This window comes from Balaenoptera physalus (genome assembly GCF_965194825.1).
Source record: "Balaenoptera physalus genome assembly, chromosome: 5".
NCBI classification, from domain to species: domain Eukaryota; kingdom Metazoa; phylum Chordata; class Mammalia; order Artiodactyla; family Balaenopteridae; genus Balaenoptera; species Balaenoptera physalus.
The window spans coordinates 113,590,893-113,614,640 of NC_138884.1; the positions used below are offsets into that span (position 1 = coordinate 113,590,893).

Consider the following 23,748-nt stretch of genomic DNA (forward strand, 5'->3'; position numbering starts at 1 on the left):
AGCAGCCAGTTTACCGCTGGAGTCAGACCATCTGGTCTTAAGAATCCTGGTTTTGGTACTTATCAGCTGTGTGAACTTGGGCAAGTTACTTAACCTCTCTGAGCCTTACTTTCCCCGTAGAGAAAGTGTGGAATGTGGCAACAATCCCTTTGAATTATTAAGAGTATAAAATGAAATAAAGTGCTTGTGAGATGCTTCGCACTGCCAGCAATTACCCTTGATGATGAGTACTTAAAAGAGGTGTGTGTGTGTGTACTTTCCTAGAGAATCCGAAAGAGTCGGGGCTGACAACTCAGACATGGGGGCTGGAATCCAGGTTTATGCCTTTCTGGATGGTGAATTCTAGCAAGTTGATGCTCCTCTCGGAACCTATGGAATCTGCCCCTAAAGCCTGGCTCGCAGGACCTAGAGCATCGTGGCGGGGTGCAATAAAGACCTGTGTTTGCGGGTAGTAAAAGCGAATTCAACGGCCTGACTGGGAGCAGAGAGAATGATTGGCCCCGACCAGAAGCTGAGTGGGTCCGGGCAGCAGCCCCGCCACGGCTCCCTTTGCTGCCCATTTTTTAGTCCAGGAAACTATGGCTCCAGGCGGGCGCCGAGCGGTGGCTGGATCCCAACTCGCTGCTGTGGGACCGCAGGGGCTGCCTCCTTCCCCACCCACGGGAAGCGGGTTTTGCAGACGCGCGGGGCTGCGGTCTGGGTGAGGTTTTCCGTGCTCGGCGCTGTGAGTCTTTTTCCCACCCATGGGAAGCGGGTTTTGCAACGCGGGGCGCTGCAGGCTGTCTTTGCCCTGTTTACCAGGAGCTGGGTGGGTAGGTTTGGGTAGATGGGGGCGCGACCTCAAAGCCTCCTCTGCGCGGGGTCCCTTCCCTGCCTCCCCAGCCAGGCACCTTCAGGACTCCTCGGCCCCTGTCACTTTGTCGACACTCAGGTGAGCTACCCCGAGGGAAGGCTGAACTCTGCGTTTGGGGATGCTACTTGAAAAAAGATACCCTATTTTCTCTCTGATGACCGGTTCCCTGCTTCTGTCCTCCAGTGGCAGTTGGGGCTCTTCTACCAAAGAAGTGGCCAATGTCAGGGCCACACCTACTGGAAGTAAATATTTGGGGTAGGCTGAGTGACACCCCCTCCCCCCATTCTCTGAGACTCAGGCTCCATGTCTGCTAAGTGGGCACAACAATGACTCCTGGGAGGGTTGGAGAGAGCTAAAGGGAAAGAGCTCTCCCCAGGTCTGTTGGTCTGTTATATCACCTGCGTTCCCAAGCTGGGGCTGGGAACTAACGATGGACCTATCCTTCCTGATGTGACTGCGGTAACATGTGTAGAGCCCTTGCATGTACAAGAACCATTCCAGGCGCTCCACGCAGATTATGCCAACGAATCCTCACTACCAGGAGAGCACGCACCATTGGTATCCCCATTTCATAGACGAGGAAACTGCAGCATAGATTGAGTGACTCAGGAAAAAGCACACAGCTAATGAGAGCTGGAGCAGAGCTTCTGAAGGAGGCAGCCTTTGCTGGGCGTTGTCACCTAGCCTCTCACTTCTCTGAGCCTCAGTTTTCTGGTCCCGGGAATGGAGTCACATCCAGGCTAATGCAGAGGAGGCTGGGGTGACTCGACCTGGAACGTGCCTGGGGAGCAGGAGAGCACGCAGCACAGTGGAGGGATGGCCATGATCACGCTCTGTGCTGGTCGTGCTGATACCCTCTGTGGCTGCTATGGCTGGCCAATTGGAAGTCGGGATGCCTGGATCCCCCAAGGGCATGGGGGGGTGGTCCTAAGGGTGGCGGATGAGTGGGTGAAAAGTGGCAAGGATGTTCTTGTCCTCGGATGGTGATGGGAAGGATGGAAGATTCTGTGCCACTGTGAACCCAGAATTAATCCTTTTAATCCTCTCCCTAAGACTCAGACACACTGTTAACCCATATTACAGGTGAGGAAACCAAGTCACAGGGCGGGTAAGGTCACACAAGTGCCTAAGACTGCATCAGTGTTTTCCACCAACCACTGCCGATACCTCCAGCGTGAATGCAGAAACTGATCTGAATGGCAACAAAGCCACCAGGAAGCACCGGCACCTGGGCCAGAGCACTTGGCAGAATCCCCCTCGGACCACAGTCAGAACTGACCAGGTTGCCTTGCTCTAGGTGCTCGGTGCCTCCCTAAACCCAGGTCAGATTTGGAGAAATCGTTCTGGACATTGCCTTAGAGATGTGCCGTTGTCGCCAATGGGATCAATGTCCTCATTTACAGATGAGAAAACTGAGGCTTGAAGGGGTTGTGCTATTTGGCCAAGGTCACAGACTGAAAGTCTGTGTCTAGTGTACTTTCATTAATTCATTCAATGGTTGAACAAGACAGACACACTAACAAATACGAACTTCAGGTAGAGATGAATGCTTTGAAGGGAGAAGATAACAGGACGGCGACAGGAAGCACAATGGGAGCGGTCAAGGTGGACCTCTCTACAGAGGCGACCTGTGAGCTAAGACCCGAAGGGCGAAGAGGAGCCAAGGGAAGTATCTCCCATGGAGAGGGACCAGCAAGTGCAAAGGCCCTGAGGCGGGAAGAGGCTAGCCAAGGCTGGAACTGGCCTCTGTCGAATTAAGAGCAGGAGGCCTACACGGTCCGCTTTGCAGTTTCTGAAGCTCTGGGAGATGTTAGCGAGGAGAACGGTGGGGGCGGAATAGGAGGGACCGCGGGCCCCAGTTACAGGGAAAGTGATGGCGACTTGGACCAGGGTGGCCGCTGCAGAGATGCTTTTTTCTTGGTAACCTTCCTTCTCTTCTGCGCCTCTCCCCACTCCGACACCTTCGGAGAGTTTCTGGAGAAGCTTGGCAACCCGACGGGGTGAGGCAAGCCCCAGGCCCCACTGTAGTTTCTCTTCCCTTCCGAGCTTATTCAGATTCGAGACCCCGCCCCCCGGCGCCCAAGCTCCCGCCCTGGAGTCCCTGGAACCCGGCCGAGCCAGCCCTAGAGCCAGCTGGGCCTCAGCTGTGGGGCGGAGTCCGCCGCGGACACCCCCCGCGGCGACCGCAGCTCACAACTAAGCTCCCCCGCCCCTCCCTCTGACACCCGGCCTGGCTCCCGAGGCCCAGCTGTGCGCCAGCTGTGCGGTCCCGCCCCGGAGTGCGCTCCCGGAGTTCAGCCGTCCTCCAGGGCCTGCCCTGGATCCATCTCGCAGTTTAGGAAACTGAGGCCTGGACGCCAGCGAAGGAAGAGGATTGCCTGCTATTGGGCAGGGGCGGGTACATGACTCTCCGCCCAACGCCTGCCCTGCACAGTCCCATTTAATCCTCACGAGCCGAGGACAGGATTCTTATCGTTACCGCTTTGCACGCAGCAGCACACTGCTGCCCAGCGAAGTGAAGGTACTTGCCCAGGGCCACGTGGCTAGACAAGATTCCAGCCCACACCCGGGAAGTCAAGCCAGGTGCCCAGGGCGCAAAAATTGGGGAGGCACTCACTCTCGGGGCTGTGTAAGTGCAGGGTGGGCACATGGAGGGAAGGGACTACATGTCCAGAGAGTGAAGATACCCGCCCTCAATTATCTGAATAATATCTGCTCCTTTGGTGTTATTAACAAAGGTGGAGCCTGAGCTCCCTGCCCTGCCCCCCACTTTATTCATGCTTCAAGTCTTGCACCAAGTACATCTGTCAACATCGTTTCCTCCTGTGAACTGAGGGCAGACTGTGGTTTGATAGATTTTTTTATGCCAGCGCCCAGTACAGCACCGGGTGGGGAAGCAAGTGCCGCATGCCCTAAATGAGCGCTTACTCTGAGCCAGACGCTGTGCCAGGCACATAACATGCGCTATTTCGCTTAATTCACCCTGTAACCTTCAGAGAAAATATTGTCTTTACTCCCTTTCTTAGACGGGTCTGCTGTGCTCCACACATGTCAAGTGACCCGTCCAAGGTCACTAAGCAGCTTCCGGGTGAACCCTCAGGAACCTGGACTCTTGACCGGGATACCCAGTTTTCCTCCACGCTGGGGCCGGGCAGGGTCGGGGGCGGGAGGTGGTTTCGAAGGAGAAATTCGGGAGGTGAGGCCTGAGCTGGAAACTTCACGGCGCATTGATTTGGGCGGGGGACGCAAGGAGGCGCCCGGCGAATATTTCTGCTCTCTTGAAACGCCTATCGGCTGATATCTGAGGCTCTTCCAGGTCAAATCGAACTGCTCAGGGTCCGGGGATAGGGCGGCGGATCCGAGAGGCCCGGTCAGCGGACCCCCTGGCCCAGTAAACGCTACCGGGTTCGTGGATGAGAGCTTGGGGCAGGTGCACCGCCTGCGTCCTGGCCTCGATTTCTAGAAGGGGAGCCCTCAGTCTGACTCCATAGGTCCCCTGAGAGCCGGGTTGGAGGAGGCAAGGAAGGGTGGTGAGGACCCTGAAAGGACGTTCTTCTTACCCTTCCTTCACCCCGCCCCAATACTTTTCCCTTTCTCACCTTTTATTTTCAATGTGATTAAGATAATTTCTTGGGGCTTCCCTGGTGGCGCAGTGGTTAAGAATCTGCCTGCCAATGCAGAGGACACGGGTTCGAACCCTGGTCTGGGAAGATCCCACATGCCGCAGAGCAGCTAAGCCCGTGCGCCACAACTACTGAGCCCGCGTGCCACAACTACTGAAGCCTGTGCGCCTAGAGCTGGTGCTCCGCAACAAGAGAAGCCACTGCAATGAGAGGCATGTGCACCACAATGAAGAGTAGCCCCCGCTCACCACAACTAGAGAAAGCCCACGTGCAGCAACAAAGACCCAATGCAGCCAAAAATAAATAAATTAGATTAATTAATTAAAAAAAAAAGGTAATTTCTTATGTTAAAAGGTGTGAAGTGACCAGTGGAGACCCTGGGCCACCCACTCATTTGATGAGTGTTCATTGTGCCAGGCAAGCTGGGAGAGGTGTTGGGGACAATGCTGTGACAAGACAAGGTGCTGGTCCCTGAGCAGCTCGGGATGAGAGTGGAGGCTGCTGGCACTAACAATGACATGAAAACAGATGTTGTCAAGCCAGGTGGTATGATGAGGATGTGACTGGGAGCACGGGATGCCTGATGGGGGATGTAGGGAACATTTTAATAGAATAAAGGACCTCCAGGCTAAGGGACCAGGAAATGCAAAGGTCCCCCATCACTGATGTGGGTAGAATTTTCTGGCTTCGAGCATCCTTTAGCAGTGGAAAGGCACTGGCATGATTTGCCTGGAAAATGGACATCTCTGCTTTTAAACCGAATTCACAAATCTGGTCTCCTGTCATCTTCATTATCTAGCGTGCAACTGGGACAGGTTCTCACTGTGCCCATTTTACAGATGAAGGAACTGAGGCCCAGTGCCCTGCCATGGCCCCTCAGTGCCTGAGAGGGTAAATCTGGGCTGAGAAGGCAAACCTGAGTCATTCCATGACACCCCAGCTGACTCCAGGTGGACTGGTTTCAGGTGACTGCTTAGATCTACGTCTGCCTCCCACCAGCACATCCATTTAAGGATGGACGAGGCATGCAGTTTGGATGGGCCACAAGCAACGTTCCTGAGCTGGCTGAAGGTATCAGAGCATGGAGCAGAGAGAGAGAGAGAGGGAGCACCGTCTTGCTGAGTGGCCTCTGGAGAGGCTCAGGAAGTCTTGGTGCCTGAAGATCTACAGTTTTACAGATGTTCGTGGATCTTGGGGGTCTTCATTTTCCTGAGTCAAATCTGCTCCTCCTGGGTGGAATTCTAAGTTGCCTGGGGAGTCCTTGTTTCCACCTGGGAGGGTGTGCCTACCACTGGTCTCCATCTGCAGCTGGGTGGGTCCAGCACTGCACTCAGGCCCGCCTCACCAGGATTGAATGGGAACTCTGAAATTCTCTGATGGAATGAAGCCCACCCCCTACCCCTGCCTGCAGGGGCCATTCTGATTTTGTTCTCATGCTGAGCTGGCTTCATGGGCCTGTGACCAGTGTGGTCACACTGGGACCCACTCTCAGAAGGGTCCCAGGCTGGGGGTTTAATGCTGCAGTCCCCTTCTCAAAGTCCTTGGTAATTTTGATCGTGAGTTTACATTTTGTAAGTGATGTCTTATGTGCTGGGGGCTTGGACCTGCCTCCAGCTGCCTCCCCGGGACAGCTTTTGGCTGTCTGCTCCCCTCCTTCCTGGTCACTCAGGACCCAGCCAGCCTCCCCCTCTGCTCCCTCCCCGTGACTGCTGCTGCTCTCCATCTGGCAGGGGCCCGTGTGCCAGTGTGCGCAGACACCCCAGGGCATCTGGAGGTGGGGCATGGTGGGTGAACGTGTTCCATGGGCAACTTGGGAGGGGTGAGCCTCTTGTCCACCCTGATCCAGGAGCCCAGCACATCCCAGCATAGAAATTGCAACACCCTTGGGGATCACCCGTTTGCCAAGGGTTGGGGCAGGGGGTCCGAGGGAAGAGGAGGTACCTGACCGATTCGACTTCCCTGTCGCTGGTTAGGTCAGGTGGCTGGCAGGATGGGGGAGCCAGGCAGCTGGTGGAGTGGGCACTTGCAGCCACGTCACACGTGGGGCCCCCCAGACACCTGCCAGGGTCCCTGTGAATGCAAGGGGGTGACACCACATAGGAAACCCCTCTACAGGGCAAGAGTGAGGCCACAGGGAGAGGCAAACACTTTCTACGTGAGCCCCTTGAGCACACTTTCCCCCCTGCTTTTTGAAAAAGGGGCTGTGCATTTTCGCTTTGACCTGGACCCCACAAACTATGCAGCCAGTCTTGCCCCCGTGTGCTGGGTGGCTCATGGGTATTTCTTGCTGGAGGCTCAGTATCACTGACCCGACCCACAGAGCTGGTCCTCCAGGGGTCTGGGCAGAGGTAAGTGCAACCTCTCAGCTAATAATCAAGTCTTCATAAAATGGGATGCCCGCCTCCCACACGAACCGCAGCTTTACAAGGAGGTGCTCTTGGCAGCACACCAGCAGGAACTGCGGCTTCGGTTCAGGGGTGACGTGTCTGCCATGTTCTGGGAGGTCCAGGCTCAGAATCAGAGAGCTAGCTGGGCATGGAGACAGCCAGTCATGGGTGCAGGTCCTGATGGGCCATAGGAGGAAACTGAGGCCCAGAGAGAGTTGGTGACAGTCTGGGGGTCTCACTGGGAGGAGGAGCAGAGTGAGGTCAGGCACTCAGGTCATCGGGTCCAACTTCAGTCCGAAGCAAACATCCCTGCTGTTCCCCTGCCTTCAGTGAGCTTTGATATAATGGCTTCTAAGACCCTTTAGCTTGCTGCTTGGTCCATCCTGTCCAGTTCTCCATAGCAGCTTCAGGAGGGATCTTTAAGAAATTGAAATCTGATCATTTCACTCCCCAGCTCTAAATGCCTCAATGGCTTCCCATCTCCTTCACAGTGAAGTGCAGAGTCCTAACCCTACAAAGCCCTACGTGATCTGCCCCACTGCCCCCTATGACTTTCCCAATTACTCTTGCGATGGTAACTCCTCTGGCCTTCTGGATGTCTCTCAAGTGCAGCGCACATACCCCTGCCCCAGGGCCTTTGCACTTACTGTTGCCTTTGCCTGCAGTGCTTTTCTCTGGGTATTTGTATGCCTGCATGCTCTTTCTCTCTTTCAGTTTTCTGCTCCAGTGTCTCAGAGAAGCCTTTCCTACTTCCCCTGTCTAAAATTGCATTGTTTTCACTGCATGATCATGATTAAGCTTGCTTTGATTTTCTTCATATAAATCACTACCTGAGAGCAGAGTGTATGTTTACATGTTTATGTATTTCCTGTCTCTTCCCAACTTGACTCTCAGCACCATGAGGCAGTGACTGTGCCCCAGCACCTGGGACAGCGCTCAGTGCATAGTAGGGCTTCAGTATTTATTTATTTATTTATTTATTTATTTATTTATTAAAAAACTATTCATTAGTTCTTTATTTCTTTCTTTTTTTTTAAATTTTTATTTATTTATTTATTTATTTTTGGCTGCGTTGGGTCTTCGTTTCTGTGCGAGGGCTTTCTCTAGTTGTGGCAAGCGGGGGTCATTCTTCATCGCGGTGCGCGGGCCTCTCACTATCGTGGCCTCTCTTGTTGTGGAGCACAGGCTCCAGATGCGCAGGCTCAGCAGTTGTGGCTCACGAGCCTAGTTGCTCCGCGGCAGGTGGGATCTTCCCAGACCAGGGCTCGAACCTGTGTCCCCTGCATTAGCAGGCAGATTCTCAACCACTGCGCCACCAGGGAAACCCCAGTATTTATTAATTAAATGAAGACTTCTCGTCTCATACACAGGTGGAGCCCTGAGAGGTTCTGTGGGCAGCTCTAGGCCCTGCAGGTCTGGGGGAGCAGCTGGCTGGCAAACTGGGCCCCTGAACAATGAGCCCAGTTTTTGGTCTCTGTCCACACTGCTGCCCATTTCTCAGAGGAGGCCCTGGGAAACCTGGATACCCAGGAGGCAGGAACATGGGTGCTGAGAAGTCAGCAGCTTCCCATCTGACAGCCCCGGGAACACAGATTTAGGGGAAAATGGTAAAGGAGGAAAAGGCCATCATTTCCATGCAGGCCTGGCAGCTCTCACATCCTGCTACGTCCCTGTCCAGTGTGAAGGCAGGACACCTTGAGATTCAAAGGAGGGACGGGCTTGGTGTGCACATGGAGTTGATGTTGATGGAGCTGAGCGCCATTCTTGGAGCCAGGAAGCTTGGGTTCAAGTGCTGGCCGCTCACTAACTGGCCACTTGAACTTGGGCATGTTTGTTTGCTTCTCTAGTTAACAGTTTTTTCATCTGTGTAATGGGTGTCGTAATTCCTGCCTCATGGGACCAGTATGGGGATTAAATGAGTCAATGCATGTGACATATTTGGAATAGTGACAGGGACTTAGTAAGGTCTCAAACTTCACCACTATTATCAGGTTCCTGGACTCAGAAGCCGGAAAGCCTGAGGCTTGGTTCCTGCTCTCCTCCCCACCCCTGCCGCAACATCAGCCAGTGTGGGAGAGAAAAGAGAAGAGGAGAAATACGGGGGGAAAAGACACACAGATATGTCCCCCAGCTGCACTCTCCTCTTGTAGACTCTCACCCCAAATCAGCGAGGCTGACAAAGCAGGAGTTATAACTTCCTTTTGCCAAACAAGGAGACCAAGGGCCAGAAAGTTTGGGGTATTTGCCTAAGGTTGCACAGGGAGGAATGGACTAGAATTAGCCCGGATGTTTGAATTCCTGGACCTGTGCTCTGTTCCCATCACATTTTCACACTGGACTGCTTTTCCTAGCATCTGCCTTCTGCATTACAGCTGGATGCCTTTTTTATTTTTTAGTTTTTTCAGGACTTGGATGAGCTGGAGCCTGAAGACATAATAGCGAGTTGGACCCTGTTTTACCACTGATCCCTGGCCAGGGCACGGCCACTAAATGCTAAGGCTCTCACAGAAGCTTTTGCCCTCAGTCTGTGATGTCTGTGAGATCACTCTTGACAAGGATTTCCCAGAAGTTCTTAAAGTACAGGTGAATGTAGGAAATTCTGCTAGGATGAAATTAAGATAAGGGTCATTTAAGTCCTTAGCATTTGGGTAGTTTTCTGTATGTGGTTAGGGTAAAGAAAGAATCATTTTTGTTTGCTGAGTACCTACTTGGTTCTTTACTCTTGTTCTTTAATATAATGTACACATCAATATGTGACATGGCATCCTGTCCCAGTTGTTCAGGGAATACTGGAGCCAAGAGTGGGTAAGTCAGTTGCTCAAGATCATGCAGTTAATGAGCCTGTATCTGGAATTCAAATTAAGTTCTGTGTGACTGGAATACCCATGTCCATTCAATCCAGCCACGCTTGCTTTAAGTGCCTTTAAACACATTAGTAAGCTCTGAAAGCACTGGATATGGTTTCAAAAATACAAATCAAGTAAAACACTTATAAGAAGAAGAAAGAATGTTGGGGAAAAAAGCAAACTACAAACAAACAAACCCCAAACTCTCTCCTGGTGTTGATGGTTTTCACTGGAGATGATAAAGAACCAGAACTCTTAAAATCTGTCTTTGGACTTGTTAGTAACAGCCTGGTAAGAGAATGCTAATGAAACGTTATTAGTTTTTTTTCTTGTTAAAACCGCATTTCAAATAATTCGGTTCGTCATCCACTTTTTACGAGGAACAAAAACAAATGTTTTCCAAAGCTTCAAACCAAAATCTCTGTGTGGGTTTCTTGTTTTGAGCCAAATATTTTGTGTCTTTTCCCAGCTGGGAATTCCCTCCCCCCTGTCTCTCTGTTCCAAGTCCTACGCGTCTTGCTGGTCCAACTTTCCCCTCTCCCGTCTTAGAGGCTAGCCTTGCTCCCCACAGAGAGCCAGAGTCCTGGGTTCAAATCCCAGATCCTTTTTTGTTGCTCACTAAACAATTAGTTTTTGTTTTAATATAAGCCATACTTTAAAGACATTCCCACTGAAAAATAAACAAGAGTACTCAAGAGTATAGAGCATATCTCCACTCTTCTCCCCAGAGATGATAGGTTTTTTAAAGTTTTTAGAATTAATTTTGACTTTTTATTAAAGAAGTAAGTTTGTATAGTTTTTACAGTCAAATGGTTTAAAAGGCTTACAATGACAGAGAGCAGCCTCCATCCTGCCCACCTCAATTCTTCTGCCCAGATGCAATCATTTTCAACTTTTAGTTATTCCTTTTGGCATTTTCTTCCCTCTTTCTAAGTAATATCTCTACACTGATAATTCTTGATTTTTTCTGTCAAACATTATCAGTGGACTTTCTGTTACCAAGATGAAATTTGCTCTTACCCTAGTTCCCCCAATTATCCTCCCACCAGTCTAATTTCATTTTTTTGTTAAATCAATATTCAGTGTTTATTATTATGACCATGTAAATTGTGTTCACAATCATACCACATAGTATGCTAACTTTAATTACATTTCCTGTCTTGTATAGCTTTTTCTTTTTTCTGGGGTTGATAATTGCCTTTACGTTTTATTTAATTTCCTATGTGTCTGTAGTTAATTCATCTTCTCACTTTTTCAGAACTGGAAACTCTTCTGGGCAAATTCACACATACCAGGTAACCTCTCAGATCCATTTTCTCCCCCCTTGCAGTCATTTCTCCTGGAGAGAATTACCCTCTTACCACTGGTTGCCATCTAGGCCACTACCCAGCTGTCAGCCTTGAATGTCTCTTTCCCATCACCCAGGAAGTTCCCTTTGCCCCTCTCCTGGGTTGGATCCCTGATTTCCTGAGTTCCATGCCTTTTTTTTTTTTTTTTTTTTGCTTGGTTTATTTCCTGTGTTGGTGTAGATCTCTTTCAGTAACTTTCTGAGGCAGGGTGCATGGAAGGTAAATTTTTCAAAATTTTACATGACTGAGATTGTCTTCATTTCACTCTCACGTTCCAAAGATAGTTTGTTTGCATGTACATGTGCTCCAGCAACCTTGGAACCATTTCTCTGTGGTCTTCTCACTTCCAGCTACTGATGGTCTGATGTCATTCTGATTCCTATTTTATCTCTCTGTAGGCATTTGGGATCCTTCCCTTATTCCTGTTGCTTGGGAATTTCATCATCATGTACTTTGGTGTGGTTCTTTTTTATTCTTTGTGTTGGGCCCCAGGTGAGTCTGGAAACCCATGGCCTTCAGTTGTAAGAAAGCACCTGAATTGTAAATCTGATCATTTCTCTTTCAGACTTCCTATTATGTCCTATCATTTGGTTGTTAGGCTGCTTAGACTGATATTTTAACTTTTTTTTTTTTTTTTTAAACAACAGAAATTTATTCTCTCGTAGTTCTGGAGGCTAGAAGTCTGAAGTCAAGATGTTGGCAAGGCCACGCGCCCTCTGAAGGTTCAAGGGAAAAATCCTCCCTTGCCTCTTCCAGCTTCCACGGTTGCCAGCAATCCCTGACATCCTTCGGTTTGTAGCTGCATCACTGCAAACTCTGCTTCGCATGGCCTCCTAACCTGCATTTCTTTCTTTCTTTTTTTTTTTTTAAACATCTTTATTGGAGTATAATTGCTTTACAATGGTGTGTTAGTTTCTGCTTTATAACAAAGTGAATCAGCTATGCGTATACATATATCCCCGTATCTCCTCCCTCTTGCATCTCCCTCCCACCCTCCCTATCCCACCCCTCTAGGTGCTCACAAAGCACTGAGCTGGTCTCCCTGTGCGATGCAGCTGCTTCCCACTAGCTATCTATTTTACATTTGGTAGTGTATATATGTCAGTGCTACTCTCTCACTTCGTCCCAGCTTACCCTCCCCCCTCCCTGTATCCTCAAGTCCATTCTCTACGTTTGCATCTTTATTCCTGTCCTGCCCCTAGGTTCATCAGAACCTCTTTTTTTTTTTTTTTTTAGATTCCATATATATGTGTTAGCATACGGTATTTGTTTTTCTCTTTTTGACTTACTTCACTCTGTATGACAGACTCTAGGTCCTTCCACCTCGCTACAAATAACTCAATTTCATTTCTTTTTATGGCTGAGTAATATTCCATTGTATCTATGTGCCACATCTTCTTTATCCATTCATCTGTCAATGGACACTTAGGTTGCTTCCATGTCCTGGTTATTGTAAATAGAGCAGCAATGAACACTGTGGTACATGACTCTTTTTGAAGTATGGTTTTCTCAGGGTATATGCCCAGTAGTGGGATTGCTGGGTCGTATGGTAGTTCTATTTTTAGGTTTTATAAGGAACCTCCGTACTGTTCTCCAGAGTGGCTGTATCAATTTACATTCCCACCAACAGTGCAAGAGGGTTCCCTCCCTTTTCTCCACACCTTCTCCAGCATTTACTGTTTGTAGAGTTTTTGATGATGGTCATTCTGACTGGTATGAGGTGATACCTCACTGTAGTTTTGATTTGCATTTCTCTAATGATTAGTGATGTTGAGCATCCTTTCATGTGTTTGTTGGCAATCTGTATATCTTCTTTGGAGAAACGTCTATGTAGTTCTTCTGCCCATTTTTGGATTGGGTTGTTTGTTTTTTTGATATTGAGCTGCATGAGCTACTTGTAAATTTTGGAGATTAATCCTTTGTCAGTTGCTTCGTTTGCAAATATTTTCTCCCATTCTGAGGGTTGTCTTTTCGTCTTGTTTATGGTTTCCTTTTCTATGCAAAAGCTTTTAAGTTGCATTAGGTCCCATTTGTTTATTTTTGTTTTTATTTCCATTTCTCTAGGAGGTGGGTCAAAAAGGATCTTGCTGTGATTTATGTCATGGAGTGTTCTGCCTATGTTTTCCTCTAAAAGAGTTTTATAATGTCTGGCCTTACATTTAGGTCTCTAATCCATTTTGAGTTTATTTCTATGTATGGTGTTAAGGAGTGTTCTAATTTCATTCTTTTACATGTAGCCGTCCAGTTTTCCCAGCACCACTTATTGAAGAGGCTGTCTTTTCTCCACTGTACATTCTTGCCTCCTTTGTCAAAGATAAGGTGACCATACGTGCCTGGGTTTATCTCTGGGCTTTCTATCCTGTTCCATTGATCTATATTTCTGTTTTTGTGCCAGTACCATACTGTCTTGATTACTGTAGCGATACTTTAACATTTTAAAAATCTTTTTTAAATCTTTCCTCACCTATGTTCTACAGTGCTTTTCTAGGAGATTTCTTCTATTTTATCTTTCATTCTTTTCCTTGATGTTTTCATTCCTGCTGTTATGTGTGTAATATTTAAGAGCTCTTCTGTGTTCTGTGAATGTCCCCTTTTTATAGCATCTTACTATGTTCTTATTTCACAGATGCAATATTTTCTCTCTTTGAGGCTTTGAATTATATTTTAAAAGTTTTCGTCTGCTTGCTGCATTGTCTCTCTTTTTCTCCAAGTTCTTCTTTCCCATTAAGAGGTGTTTACCAAAGGGATGGTCATTTTTGCACAAAAAAGTTGACCACAGGCTCTGTGGGCATGGGCGTGTATTGTGGACCGGTGGGCTACCTGGGTGGGCAGTAAGGCAGTGATCCAGCCCAAATGACAGTTCCTGTGGATCTTTCCCCTTAAACTGGTGGGTTTCCCCAGAGAGAATCCCTTCAGTTTCTTCCCTGGGAAGGGCATCGAGGGTAGAGACCGGCCAATAGGTTTCTGAGAGCTGAGTATGGAAAGGCACCAAGTGGTCTCATCATTGTAAGTGCAGAATTTCTCCTCATGCTGTTTTCAGGCAGATACCAGCCTGCCTCCTTCAGATGTATCTGGTATCTTGGAATCCAGAGCCGGTTTGGGTCCATTTCTCTAGAGAAGAAGGCTCTAGTGGTTCACTAGAATGGGAGATGAGTGTACATCTTGATGCACGTGAGGGAGGACTTTCTACCAGTCCTCCTCTGCTTCCACCCGTCTCTCACCCAATCTCTAGAGGCAGGTGGGCCTCTGGTTCTGGGCATGACCAGCTCATGTGTAGAATTCCTCCTCTAAGACTTGGAATTCACTTGAGCCGGCTCTGCTAGGTTGCGTATCACTTGCCCATTTGTTCACCATCTTCCCAAACCTTATGGACATCTCTTGATTCCTGCACCCTTTGTTCTCAGAGATGAATGCCTTTTAAAAATTCCTTTATTGTTATTGTAGTGGGCTGTTAGAGGAAGTGGAAATAAATGTGTTTCATCTGCAGTGTTTATATGGAAATAAAAACCTTTCTTGAGACATTTACATAATAATAAATCCATTGATGATAATGAAGATAATAATAACTACTGTCCATCACTCAAATTGTTCAAGTGCTTTGTAGGCACTGTCTCATAAAGACACAGGAGCTAAGCACTATTTTTGTCCCCATACTACAGATGAGGAAAGGGAAGCTCTGCTAGGCAGGTAATTTGCCCAGAACCAGTGTTGATGAGTAGAGAGGAGGAGTTCAGGACCAGGTCTGTCTCTGGAGCCTGGTCCCTAACCTCCCCCTGCTGAGGTCCTCCCGGCCCTCTGTGCACAAGAACACACAGGAATGGGTGGAATGTCACACAATCAGGCTGTGAGCATTACTCTGTAGCTCCCTTTTCTAATCCAACCATCAGTCATGGATATCTGTTTATACCAGCCCATTAGAGCAACCTCATTCTTTCTTTTTAACAGGAGCATAATATTCCACAACAAAACCTACTAAAATGTATTTAACTACTCCCTATGGAGGGACAGGTATGTCATCTTTAATCTCCACAACTTTTAGCCATGTGACTTGGGGTATATCAAGTCTCCTCTTGAGCCTCAGTTTCCCTATCTTAAAAATGGAGACATCACAGAGGGTCCACTCCAGTACAATTCCATTATATAAAGTATAAAAGCAGTTGAAAACTCAAATATGCCACATACAGCCTTGAATGGAAACCCTCCAAAAGATACGTCCATGTCCTAATCCCTGTAACCTGTGAATGGGGTGTTACTTGGAAAAATAGTCTTTGCAGATATGATCAAGATAAGGATCTCGAGATGAGGAGATCATTCTGGATGACTCATGTGGACCCTAAATCCAATGACAAGTGTCCTCATAAGAGGTACACAGAGGAGGCAATGTGATCATGGGGGCAGAGATTAGAGTGATGTGGCCACACTCCCAGGAATGCCCACAGCCACCAGGAGCTGGAATACACAAGAAGGATCCTTTCTTAGGATCTCTGGAAGGAGCTTAGCCATACTGACACCTTTTTATTTTTATTTTTTTTTATTGAAGTATAGTCGATTTACAATGTTGTGTTAATTTCTGCTGTACAGCAAAATGACTCAGTTATACACATATATACATTCTTTTTTATACTCTTTTCTGTTATGGTTTATCCCAGGATATTGGATATAGTTCCCTGTGCTATACAGTAGGACCTTGTTGTTTATTCATTCTATATGTAATAGTTTGCATCTGCTAACCCCAAACTCCCAGTCCATCTCTTTCCCCCTCCCGCTTGGTAATCACAAGTGTGTTCTCTATGTCTGTTGAGTCTGCTTCTGTTTCATAGATAGGTTCATTTGTGCCATATTTTAGATTCCACATATGAGTGATATCATATGGGATTTGTCTTTCTCTTTCTGACTTACTTCACTTAGTATGATAATCTCTAGTTGCATACATGTTGCTGCAGATGGCATTATTTCATTCTTTTTTATGGCTGAGTAATATTCCACTGTATGTATATATATATATATATATATATATATATATATATATATATATGCCACATCTTTATCCATTCATCTGTCAATGGACACTTAGCTGGTTTCCATGTCTTGGCTATTGTGAATAGTACTGCTATGAACATAGGGGTGCATGTATCTTTTTGAATTATAGTGTTGTTCAGATATATGCCCAGGAGTGGGATTGCTGGATCGTATGGTAATTCTATTTTAGTCTTCTGAGGAACCGCCATACTGTTCTCCATAGTGGCTGCACCAATTTACATTCCTACCAACAGTGTAGGAGGGTTCCCTTTACTCCACACCCTCTCCAGCATTTGTTATTTGAGCTCTACTAACACCTTGATTTCAGACTTCTGGCCTCCAGAACCATGAGGGAACAAATTTCTGTTATTTAAAATCATCAAGTTTGCGGGTAATTTGTTATGGTAGCCACAGGAAACTAATATATGCTTTGGAAAAAAAATTTTTAAGTGAAAGTATCATTTAGAGTATCCCAGAATTCTCCCATGTATAAAGAAGTGGATATCTCGTGAAGCAGGGCACTGTTTCCGGAGACCCGCACACCAGTCTTGGGCTGATGTTTCTTTGCACTGCAGGCTTGGCTCATTTCTTGTAGGTTCTGTAGTTTTCACTGTAGGTAATCACCTGGTCTCCTTCCCAGAGCTACCTCTCTTGACATGGGGCTCAAGCATGAGCATTTTAAACAAGGTTCTATGCAAGACTCAGGTAACACCGTCCCTGAAGAATCACAGCTCTGAAATCAGAGTTGGCACCCCCAATGTCCAGGAGAGATGCAGTAGGGCCCAGAGGAAGTCTTGGTCTGTTCTTGACCTCAGAGGAGGTCAGGGTTGGAAGGGTCCTTAGAGACCCAACCCTGTTACTGAGACGCTGAGCCCAGAAAAGGCAGAGACTTGCTAAAGTCTTGGGGCCAGCAGAAGCCTGAGTAAGGGGGTGCCAGGTGGGCAGCCTTCCCACACAGTGGAGTCGGCCAGCCCCAGCTGCGGCAGGCCTGCACCTCCACCTGGATCTGCCTGGAAGCCGAGGCCCCCGGCCCTGCTCCGAGGGAGAGCATCTCAGACCTGGGGAAGGCCCATCTGCCTTCTGGGCTGCCCTGTATGACCCCCAGCCAAATCCTCAACTTCTCTGAGTCTGTTTCTTCATTGCTAACATGGAAAACCTACTGATTATAACAGCCATCCCTACCTCGCAAGGTTATTTAAAAGATTGAAAATGACCCTGGGTGAACATGCGTCATAAAAACATCAAGGCCAAATAAACAGCAGCTTTCCCGCTCCCATGCACTCACAGAGCTCTAGCAGCACCCCTTAGCTCTATTACTGTTAGTTTTAATGCTTGTCTTTACCCTCGGGATAAAAACTCCCTGCCAGCAGTGGCCGGCTCTGGCTGTTCTTTTCACTGCTGAATCCTCCATTTCTACACGATTCCTGACACATAGGTGCTTAAGAAATAGTGCCTAAATGAATATACTAACACTATTGTTAATATGAGATGGCATGATGTAGGATTCAAAAAACATCTTTTGTCTTACGGATTGAGCCTTACGTACTAGATCTTGTCTTTATGCGCTAGGATATTTTGCCTATCAATCTCTCTCATTCTTTCCCACCCTCTCTGAATCTCTACCTTTGTCCATCCTTCTGTCTTCAAGTCTGAGCTCTCCGGCAGGCCCAGAGCCACTGGCATTTTCTTGGTCTGATCATCTCCAAGCTTGCCCATAACCTCTCCTGGCCACAGTTTGGATGGGAGCAAGCAGGGACCCTCCTCCTTGGTCCTCCAGGAAGCCTCCATTCCTCCCCAGGGGCATTTCCAAGCCCAGGCCTGGCGATGTTGGGAGCCTGAAATCCAGGTTCTAATGTGACCCAGTGCTGGTCTTAGTGACAGACTGAGGCTGGGTGCAAACCTCCTGATGGACATAAAAAAAATGTCAGGAATCTGAAAAAAAAATTTTTTGGCTGGAGCCCCACCTTAATCCCTCATGAGTTGTCTTAGTTGAAAGGCTTTTTTTTTTTTTTTCTTGCGTGCAGTTTATCTGAGAACTGCTTGGCACTTGGGAATTTTCCATTGGCGCAAGTCAAGCCTACCGGTGCCAAGAAAGGAGAGAAGAAATATCAGACAAAATGGGCCCTGCTCTCCTGCCAGTCTCAATTTGTGAGACTTTTTCCATCCCTGGGGCCATTTGTGAGAAATCAAGCTCCGAGGCCTTCTAGGGAAAATCTTTTGACTTTTTATTCTCCAGCGTGGAAATTCTCCACATTTGAATATTAAGTGGTGACATGAGAAGGGCGTGGGGCAGCCAGCCCAAGAAAAGTTGTATGCGCTTATTTTATTTATTTTTTTCTTTTCTGATAGGGAGGCGGTGAGGTTTCTGCAGTCTGAAAACATTTATTCAAATTGTGGCTCTGTTACTGGTTGTAGCATGGAGTGGGCAAATCACATCATCTCCTGGTCCTCACTTTCTTCTTTCTGGTGTGTGTGTGTGTGTGTGTGAGTGTGAGAGTGTGGTGTGAGCTGGGTCCTCAGCTGGGAAGCTGGACCTTGGAGGGTGAGCCTTGGGCAGATGGGGGAAGAGACTGCCCGTATCTCTTCAGATTATCATTCATGGAGGGCAGGTGTAGATGGCAGGGTGGTCTTCCAGGCAGCAGGTACCAGGACGGAAGCAGGTCAGAAGCCAGGATGACGTAGCCTGCTGAGAAAATATACTTTTATGTTACTCCCCATATTTATTCCCGTTTTGAAATCCTTCAGTCTCTAGGGAAAAAAATCTGGATAGAGGTCGGCTACTGGATATTCAAGGGAAGAACTTCTGTGAAGAGGGTGACAAGGTGTGGGACCCCTGAGCAGGCTAACAATTTTCCTTTCAAACTGATGTTCTCTAAGTATTTACTTTGTAAATATTTACGGGGAGGGGGTGGCAGGCGTGGAGAAGGAGGGCCCCTAGTGGCTGTCTTGACATCGCTTCTGCTGTCAGAACAATTCTGCTCTGGCCCAAACTTGCAGGCTTCATGGAGTAAAACAAAACTTCTTCAGTTAACTGGGCCCTACTTAGATTAGAGTTTAGCAACCATCTGTCGGTCCTCAAGCTTATCTTTGGCTGGGGGTCTAATTCCTCAGCCCGTGTGGGGATTCTTTCCAGACCCTCCTCCCTTGGGAGATGTTCTGTAAACACAATTCCCTCCATCTTACTGTCCCAGGGATGATTGGCCCCTCTTGTGGGTGGGCTTCAGCAAAGTGCTCAGCTGTTGGCCCTCAGTCTGGCTCTGTGAGTGTGTCTAAGGGGGACACTGCCCACCCAACCTCTGCCAGACCAGAGAGGTAGACCATGGTAGGAGCAGCCAGCAGCATGAGGTCTGTGAAGAAAGGAGCTCTGGGACTGTGATGGTCCCACCCCATCCTGCAATGGAGATTCTCTCCCCATCGTTGCAATCTTGAGAGTTCAGGGTTTCTTTACATCAATATATATATAGCGCAGTGCCTGACACACACTGGGCATTTATTGTGAGGCAATGCAGTGCAATGGTCAAGAGAACGGGCTTTGAATCCAAACTTTCTACTTTCAGATACTACCCCTGCCAACTGCGAGACTTTGGGGAAATTGCTTAAACCCTCCCTGCCCCCGTTTCTCATCTGTAAAATAGGAATTATAATAGTACTTACTTTACTTGGTTGTTCTGAGGACGAAATGAGATGATAGTTTGAAATGCCAGCACTGGGTGTATCATATTGCGGTCAGTAGCGTCATGGCAACCAGAGATGTCCACGTTCTAATCCCCAGAATCTGTGACTATGTCAGGTTTCATGGCATTAAGATGAGGAGTTCAGATGGCAGATAGTATTAAGGTCCTTAGTGTCCTGGAGATGAGGAGATGATCCTGGATGATCTGGGTGGTCCAGTGTGACCATAAGGGTCTTTATAGTGGAAGAGGGAAGCAGAAAAGAGAGAAACAGCATAACATGGCAGCATGAGACAGTTCTGATCAAAGCTGATGGTCTTGAAGATATAGGGAGGGTCATGAGCCAAGGAACGTGGCAGCCTCTAGAAGCTGGAAAAGACAAGGAAACAGATTCTCCCTTAGAGCCTGCAGAAGGAACCAGTGAGACGGATTTTGTCCTTCTGACCTCCAAAACTGTAAGAGAATAACTTCGCATTGTTTCCAGCCAGGAACTTTGTTATGCATTAATGGAAAACTAATACAGCTGGGTGCAGGGCAAGGGCTTCCTTCCCTGCAGGTTGAGCTTAACATCTGAAAGGTGGTGTGTGTGCCCATTTTCAGAGCGGGAACTAAGACAGCATGAGTTATGTATAACTGTGTAACAGTATTACCAACTCATTTAAACTGGCAGCTTAAAATAACTCACATTTATTATCTCATAGCTCCTGTGGGTCAGGAGTCTGGCATGGCTTGGCTGGGTCCTCTGCTCCAGATCCCTCAATCCAGGTGTTGGCTGGGGCTGTTTCATCTGAGGCTTGACTGGGGAGGGCACCTGCTCCCAAGCTCCTGTGGCTGTTGGTAGTTCCTTGTAGACTGCTGGACTGAGGGCCTGTTCTCTTTTTGGCTGGAGGCTGGAGGCTGCCTTCAGTTCATGGCCACGTGGCCCTCTCCATGGGGCAGCTTACAACATAACATGCAGCTTGCTTCTTCACACCCAGCAAGACAGATGTCACAGTCTTATGTAATGTAATCACATGGGCCTAACCACACACATCCATCACCTTTCCCACAGTCTTTATGTCTGGAAGTGCATCACAGGTCCTGCCCACACTCGAGGAGAGGGGCTCCCACAAGAGCGTGAACATCAGATCATGGGGCACCCTAGAGTTTGTTCTCCACAAAGGACAAACAAGAGATGGTATGAGATGACTCCAAGGAGGCAGTGTGATGTGAGAATCAAAAGCATTGGCTCTGGGAACTTTGCTTTGGGTTAGATTCCAACTATGGCACTTCCTGGTCCTGGAAAAGCTGCTTAGCACTCTAAGCCTATTTATCTCACCCATAAAATGGGGATGATGGAGGCCTAGCCTCGTAGAACTATTCTGAGGTTTCTAGTTGATCCAGAACTTGAAAGACATAGCCGCGTCATTGATTTAGCCCAGGAGAACCTAAATCAATGTCACTCGTGTTCACTGGGTCCCCTTTAAATGTTGGTTGGTTTTGTGTGGTAGAGGGTCTATAATAGTCTATTCCAGAAAGCAGTTTTATCTGTGGCAGAGGATACCTTGTCTCCCAGCATCCATCCTCCCTGACTCCCTTTGCTGATGGAGTCTCCCAGTATCGGCTGGTGTCTTAAGCAGTTTGTTCTGCTCTAACAAAATACCAGAGAATGGGGGGCTTCCCAGTTCTGGAGCCTGGGAAGTCCCAGATCAAAAATTGCCCCCTGTAGCAAGAATGACCATGTGACCAAATCTGGTCGAGCGGATGTGACCAGAAGTGATGGGTTGCATGCCCTCATAGGGAGCAGGCATACCTCCTGTCCCTCTTCCCTCTTCCTGTCAGCAGGAAGGTGATGGGAGCAAGTTTGACCACAGGTTGTTGTGATGGCAGAGAACAGGACAGAAGGGTCCTTGCTCCTGACATGCACCAGCCCTGGACTCTCTACCCAGATGCTTACGAGAGCAAAAATTAAACTTCTTCTTCTTGAAGTCACTGTACCTGAAGTTTGCTTGTTAAAATGGCTTCATCAGCATTTTATTTAATACTTGGCTATTTACTGGCTTTCGCTGTGAAGAACACTTGCGGCAGGATATGGAGATGAGTTAAATGCAGTCTCTGTTTACAACTATGCGTGAGTCCTGCCTTTGCCTGGATTCCCAGAAAACAGTACCTGAGACAAAATGCTTCTGTGCTACAGCTTTGCCGGGGAGCGTGATCCCAGGGGGCAGTGAGTGAAGCTGGGTGGAAGGATGCGCTGACCCCGCTAAGGGTGACTGGTGACCCGACCTCCTCCAACTATTTTGTGAGAATCATCTGAGAAGGATCTCCCAGGGGAGAGAGAGCAGAGCAATTTTCCATTGGCTCCTGACCCCTCCTTGGCCAAAGGTTAACCCATGCGGTGTTAATTCCTCGCATTGCTGGGTAGTGTGTGTGTGGGCACAGCGGGCGCTCCCGTGGCATCAAGAGCCCAGCATCGATAGAGAACCCCTGGGGTGAGAGACGGTCAGTTCTCCGCATCCTAAGGCTGGGTGGAGCCCGTGCAGCCATGGCTGGGCTCAGTGGCAGGGGAGTCATGAGCATCTCAAGTGCATGGGTGGGGCTCTGAACATCAGTAGAGGAGGTGAGTCAACACAGCAAAGTCCATCCTCCCTCCATCATCGCCCTCCCCATCGCTAACCGTGATGTCCGGTAGCTGTTTGCACAGCCTTAACCAGACTCCCTGGGTGGGGTGGGGGCAGACGGACAGAGGACACCAGCTGGATCCTGTCCTCAGCTGCTTAATGTCCTTCCCTATTTTTTTGCATGATGCCCACTGTGTTAGTTTTCTGGGGCTGCCGTAACAAAATGCCACCACTGGGGGACTTAGAACAACAGAAATTTCTTCTTTCACAGTTATGGAGGCCAGAAGTCCAAAATGAAGGTGTCAGCGGGGCCGTGCTCCCTCTGAAGGCTCCAAGGGAGCATCCTTCCCTGCCACATCTAGCTTCTGGTGGCTCCAGGCAGTCCTTGGCTTGTGGCTGCCTCACTCCTCTGACTTCACATGGCCTTCCCCACTGTGTTTCTCTCTATGTGTCACCTTGTCATTGGATTAAGGGCCCACCCTAATCCAGGATCATCTTATCCCAAGATCCCTATCTTAATTACATCTGCAAAGACGCTTACCCCCAATAAGGTTACATTCTAACATTCTGGGCTGCCATGTCTTTTATGGGCCAGCATTCAACCCACTATGCTTTCATTTAAAAAATTTCTCTGGACATTTTCTGTTTTAGGGGTCTGAAACCCAACACCAACTCACTTACATAGGAAAGGAGTTGAATGTAAAATAATCAACAAGGGAACTGTACTCAACACTCTGTAATAACCTATATGGGAAAAGAATCTGAAAAAGAATAAATATACGAATATGTATACTAAATCACTTTGCTGTGCACCTGAAAGTAACGCAACATTTTTTTTTAAACATTGTTATTGGAGTATAGTTGCTTTACAATGGTGTTAGTTTCTGCTTTATAACAAAGTGAATCAGCTATACATATACATACATCCCCATATCTCCTCCCTCTTGCGTCTCCCTCCCACCCTCCCTATCCTACCCCTCTAGGTGGAGACAAAGCACCAAGCTGATCTCCCTGTGCTATGCAGCTGTTTCCCACTAGCTATCTATTTTTACATTTTGTAGTATATATTGGTCCATGCCACTCTCTCACTTTGTCCCAGCTTATCCTTCCCCCTCCCCTTGTCCTCAAGTCCATTCTCTACATCTGCGTCTTTATTCCTGTCCTGCTCCTAGGTTCTTCATAACCATGTTTTTTTTCGTTTAGATTCCATATATATGTGTTAGCATACGGTATTTGTTTTTCTCTTTCTGACTTACTTCACTCTGTATGACAGACTCTAGGTCCATCCACCTCACTACAAATAACTCAATTTCGTTTCTTTTTATGGCTGAGTAATATTCCGTTGTATATATATACCACATCTTCTTTATCCATTCATCTGTTGATGGACACTTAGGTTG

At 47.9% G+C, this 23,748-nt stretch overlaps 1 long non-coding RNA gene across 1 annotated transcript; it reads right to left on the minus strand.

Annotated features, from left to right (window-relative positions):
* Positions 1 to 13,087: 13,087 nt before the first annotated feature.
* Positions 13,088 to 23,274, minus strand: LOC309661189. Its single transcript, XR_014263890.1, has 2 exons — positions 19,732 to 23,274; positions 13,088 to 18,763 (listed from the first exon to the last, which is right to left on the minus strand). It is a non-coding gene; the product is annotated as an uncharacterized lncRNA (long non-coding RNA).
* Between the last annotated feature and the right edge of the window lie 474 nt (positions 23,275 to 23,748).